The sequence below is a fragment of the Chinchilla lanigera genome, unplaced genomic scaffold, assembly GCF_000276665.1.
Source record: "Chinchilla lanigera isolate Chin_1 unplaced genomic scaffold, ChiLan1.0 scaffold00051, whole genome shotgun sequence".
Lineage (NCBI taxonomy): Eukaryota > Metazoa > Chordata > Mammalia > Rodentia > Chinchillidae > Chinchilla > Chinchilla lanigera.
The window spans coordinates 8,301,395-8,307,394 of NW_004955452.1; positions in this window are offsets into that span (position 1 = coordinate 8,301,395).

A 6,000-nucleotide genomic window follows, 5' to 3' on the forward strand; every position below is an offset into this window, starting at 1 on the left:
CCTCGAGGCTCCCACTCCTTTATGCCTCACCCTCTCCAAAAGGCATAGGAACTCTTGCCCCTCTGGCTTCTTCCTGTATAGACTCTTTGCTCCTTCCGTGTCTGCCTCTCTCTCTGCCACTTACCAGTTTGTTATCTCTGAGCTCCAAATGCACCATTCTTTCCCCTGCTTTTCGAAAATGGAGCTGGACCGTGCAAGAGTTGGTCAGCTGGAGCAATGGAGGTCTTGGACAGTAGGGGGCGCTAGAGAACACCGTGGTGATAGCATGTAGAATCGGCCTCCTTCTCTATTGTTTCCTCAGTCCAGGAGCCAAGCCGCAGTGCCTATCACCTCAGTGGCCCATGGGGGCCAGCTCCAGATGTACCCTCAGGCCTCAGATGGTGCTCCCACCCTTAAGCCGCTAAACAGGCCAGGATAGCTCACACTATCTGGCAGGTTTTTTGGCCATTAGAGGCTGCAGGTTCTCCTGATTGTCATTCCCTCCTTGAAATGGTCTGAATTGGGGGAAGACCATCCCTGAGGCCTTGGTTGCTTCATTATCCACTTTGCCTGCGAGTGGACATAGTAGTTCCTTTTTCTTTTCTGTGTGTGTGTGTGTGTGTGTGTGTGTGTGTGTGTGTGTGTTCTTTCTTTTCTTTTCTTTTCTTTTTTTTTGTAATTGGGATTGAACTCAAGGTCTTTGCATTGAGCCACATTTCTATTTTTAAAATTTTGATACAGGGTCTCACTAAATCACTAAATTACCCAGGCTAAGGTTGAACTTGTGATCCTCCTGCCTCAGCCTCTTGGAGCGCTGGAATTACAATAACGCAGCACCACACTCAGCAGTAGGTACTTTTTGTGTGTGTGTGTGCTTGCTATCTCTGGGTCTCTGATCCTCTTTTATCCCTTTTGGATATCAACTACCCTATGCTGGATAACAATTCTTCTTATTAAAATTTCCATGTTTGTATTATGGACATGGTCTTTGTCTCTTGACTGGGTCCTAAATTGATGTAGAGTTGGGGGCAGGTGGTCCCAGGGAGCAGACCCTCAAAGAAGGGATCTTGATTGGTTCCATTATGCCTCAGGCTTGAGCACTGTGCTGAGCTTCTTGTGGATGAGAAGTGGACGCTCACCGTCTACAGAAGGTTGTGTCATAATTATGCTGTCACCTGTGAGGGATTCTGATGCAATGCCAACTGAAGCAAGTGTCTTGGGATCCCAAGTGACTACCGCAGTTGGCCATTGGTGATGGGGGACTGTGGTATGGGATGGCTCCTTCAAGGCACCAGAACACTCTCTAGAAAGGAAATGACAAAACAAGTTCAGGGCATTTAATTTTCACCTCCAGTAATAGTTCAAGAGCCACAGAGCTCCTAGGTCACCTGCAACAGAATCTCTTGTTCAATGTAGCCACCAGGCTGGTTTTACTGAAAGTGAAGCATAACATTTAGTTGCGTGGGTTGCACAGTTTAAACATCAGTGACATTTATAGCATCGCTGAATTTCTTATGTGAAAGTTTGGGCGCAAGTTAGAGAAAAATGGGATCCTGAAACTTGGAATAGGGATACCTGGCTGGACTCCGATGAAATGGAGAATTCTGAATCCCTGAGTCACTCTGAACCTCACTTGCCAATGGAAATAACTTTTCTCTTTTGTTTTTGGGGAGAGTGATTTTCCCTAGATTTCCAACTCTGTGATGGCCTTACATGGGGCAGGTTCCTTGAAAGAGGAACTGCCTTAAGCTAGTCTATAAAGACCCTTTGATGCCATTAGATCCATAAGTAGGGTCAAATCTCCATGTGTTTGTGGGGTCAGGTAGACACTGGGACCCAGGAGGAGATAGTTTATACAACAGAAGAAAGGCAACATTTTGCTAATGACAAGATTTGATATAATCCTGGGGAATGTACATGGGAGTTGATTCTAAGGGTGGAAGAGAATATACACACTCATTCTGAATTCATGGAGGTTGATTTGATATTTAATGGGTTAACTTGAACAGATTAAGTTGGATCTAAAAGCTTACTTCATTGGCTGCCTGAAACTTGCCTGAAGGTGGCTTACATTTAACGAAGTAGAAATAACAGAGGGTCCATCACATCGTGAGGAAGAGGGAATCCAAAGGATTAGGAAGATAGATGTTGGGGTGGGTTTGTCATGTATAACCTGCACAGCCTCCCCACACTGTTTTCATGACCCTCCCCGCAAAAAGAAAATGCCCAGAAGATACTCTCTTGACTGAGACATTGAGAAACACATTACTGAGGGGAGAATCTGTAGCCCTATGGAACTTGGTGATTGTAGTCCAGGTATCACTGTAGAGTAGGCTGTCACTCATATGGGCTTCTTGATTTCATGCAGAAGATAATATGCTGGAGCAGCAGAGGGTGAGTGGTATTGTTTAATAGCCAAAGGCAAGAGGGTGCATTTACCATACAGAGCAGCACAGATGATCAGTAAGTAGAATACTAAGGCCAATAGGGATCTTTGGTGATGACTAACTAGTCACTGTGTTTCCAAGGAAGGAGGCAGTTGGACAACTTACTAAAGTATGTACAGAAAAACCAACCAACCAACCAGCCAACCAGCGTCTAATACTGATAACCAAAACCTGATTTGAATCACCGTGTTGGAGAATTGTGGCCTCTCATTCAGTTCCAGAGCTAAACCAACTCACAGATCAGAGCCTCCTGATTCAAGAGGACACAAATCCCTTGAGGAAGCTCATGCAACGATGTTATAAGTATTTTCCATACATCTTCTCCTGAGCTTTCTCCACCAGGTCCTTTAGCCTTTTACTAGAATGATTGCACTTAGGAAAAGAAAGTTCCTTGATCTTTGTGGACTACTAGACATGGACTCTGAATTGCTGATAATACCTGGGGATGCAAAATGCCTCCGTGGCCTATCATTTGAACTGGTAGATTAGGTAGTCTGGTGAAGGATACTTGGTCCATATGTTCAGTTGGTCACCTCCCCAGATTCTGTATAACTAAAATAGACATACAGAGTAAATGGAGAAATCTCCACTCTGGGTCTCTGACTCATGGAGGAAGCCACTGGGGAAGGAAGGGCCTAAATAGAAGATCTTGAAACTTCCTCTGTTTCCCATGATAGTGAGCTTGAAGCACTTTTCTATCCTTGAGTGTACTGCAGAGATGAACAAAGGCTTGAAATATGCAGAAGTGGTGATTCCCATTCCATTCCCATTTCACTTGCCTATTTGGCCCACGCCAAAATTCTAGGGGTTTTGGAGAACGGCCAGTTAAAGAGTAAAATCTTGAGCCGTGATATCTCACCCAAAATAGAAGGCTGAAATATTACAGCATTATCGGGAGTGACCCAGAAATACAGTGGGAAAGGAAAATCTTTTCAGTGGGTAAGGCTTTAAGGGATGTATTTGGTTGTCCATTTTGGAATGATAGATGGCCACAAGTGTGGCTCCCCACTGACTTAAGAGCAGTTGTCAAAGATAGGGTTTGACTGGGTGGTCAGAGACTTGGAAGGGACAGGACTGGGAGACTGGTGACTAGGCAGTTTGGAGAAGAGGTGTGTAGGTGGACTCCTCAGAACGGTATAGACTATGAAGATTTAGTGAATGCTCACTAAGGGTATTAACTTAAAAGAAGCTTTCAGTAATCAGGTGAACAATATGACATGTTTTACTGTCATCTGTTGTGCTGTTTACCCAGCTGTCCTTGTGGTTGTCCAATGGGCCCATGAATACATGGCTTTAGTGATGGGAATAATAAGGATATACACGGGTTCACAAACATGAGCTTTCCTTTACTAAGGGCTACCACTGACGGATGCTTAATCTCCCAACAGAAAAGACCAACCTGAGCCCAAAATATGGTATCACTTCCTGAATGGGCCAGTCATCTGCCTGGTAGCTGGTTGATTTCATTATACCTATTTCATCGTGTAGAGAGCAGAGAGTCTCCCTTACTGTGATACAGACTTCTTCTGGATATGGGTTTGCTGGCCCTGCATGAAATGTTTTTACCCACAACACTATCTATACTGTATACTCGTAGAATTGTATCTTGCACCATCATGGTATTCTACACAGAATATCATGCCTCTCTTCAAGGAACTTCACATCAAAGGGAATGCAGCAGTGGGCTTATCCATGGAATTAACTGTTCTTACCACATAATGCATCACCTGGAAGTGAACGGTATAATTAAAAAGTAGAAAGGATCAGTTGTGGCACCAGCGAAGAGACAAGCCGTGAAAGGATGCAGCATGTGCTTTGAGCTGGACATCACTGGATAGCACTCCTCACTGGAGTATGTGAGCCCGTTAATCAAAGAGCGGAAGTGAAACTTGTTTTGCATCAGTCAAACTTCAGTTAGGCAACAGAAACTATGTAGAACTAACTAAAGAGGAATAAAAGGGAACATTAAAGAATACAACTAAGACTGGAAGAGTACGCAAGGGCTACAACTTAGAAGGGAGGGAGGGTCCTTCCCCATGGTTGGGAATTGAGACCATTAGAGAGCCTAAGTTTCAGCCCATTGATTGGTGAAAAGCTCATGGGGTTGTGCAGGTCAGAGGTGGACTAATGGTGAGTGAACGTTACTGGGCAGAGAACTGTCTGCTGAAGTGCTAATGAAATTTGGAAGCTGCCTTGAGGAGTTGCTTTTGAACTTGCTAGGAAGCTAGTTGGGGCACTTCCAAGAAGGTTCCCAGCATGTTGGGGGTGGTGGGGAGGCAGGAAGTCATCTCTGGGAAGATGAATGGAAGGAAGCTGGGGCTTCCATAGATCTTGCTTCTGGGAAGCCAGTTGCGAGGGTGCTGTTGCTGTTACTAGGCCCGTGCTGCACCGAGTGTCCTGCACTTTAGCTAGTGCGCAGGAGCAGGGAGAGACAGTACTGGAATCAGATAGTGCATCTAGTGTCCTACCGGTGCCATCTATTGACAAACATTAACATCGTACCAGTTTGCAGGAGAACAGTGTTCTCATCAGTAGATCTTGAAGGGTGAGTTTGGAGCCGAGATACAATAAATGACAACAGTAAATGACAATTGACATAAGCTCCTCTATTATTTTTAATTACCCATTAAAAGGATTTTTGCTTCTGGCTTTAGCAAATTTGAGCTGTGTTGGCTTGGATATCTTTGTTTCCAAGTTGGGAGTGACTGACTCAATGACAATATTGGTGCCAGTGAATGGGAGGGTGAGACTGCTATCTAGCCATCTGGGGTCCTTGTGTCACTGCGTAAACAACCAGGAAAAAGTGTTGCTCTATTGGATTACATGAGTGATCCTGATTGCCAAGGGGAAATTGGGCTGCTGCTACATGACTGGGGCAAGAAAGACTGGGGCTGGAGCTCAGAAGATTGTCCAGGGGTGTCTCTTAGTAGTTCATGTCCAATGCAAATGTTAATGGAAAACATCAGTAATTCAAAAAAATGCAGTGATTCAAAAATTGTATGATTCAAGAATGAAGTTATGGCTCCCTCTTCCCAGTAAAACAACTCAATTAGCTGAGCCGGTTGAGGTGGGGAAATACGGAATGGGTAATGGAGGAAAGAAACCATAGATATAAATTTTGGCCTTGTGGCCAATTATAGAAATGAGGGCTGTAGTAGCTTTGTATATTTTCCTTTGCTGGATATGTGTGTAAATTTATATACTAACAATTTTCTTTTATATCCTCTCCATTATTATTTATGTAGATGTTATTGGAGGTTAACTTTATAATTTAGCCTATAGGAAGCAGAATATTCAGTGTATGTGAATTAAGGAGTATTTCATGTAGCCATAAGTGGATGCAATGATGTTGGAACTATGTATCTCCTCATTTTAAGACTAGCATGAGACCTTCCTTATTTCAGCAAAGAGGAACTGCATCTTCTTAGGTGGAAGCATGGAACTGCTTTTTTTCAAATCGAAGTTCAAAAGTATATTGAAGGTATATGCAGAAGACGCCTAGCCAAAGGCAAGGACAGTGACATTTATCACCATATTGTCTATCAGGCCCAGGTCCACCCTTCTTTGTCCTGCG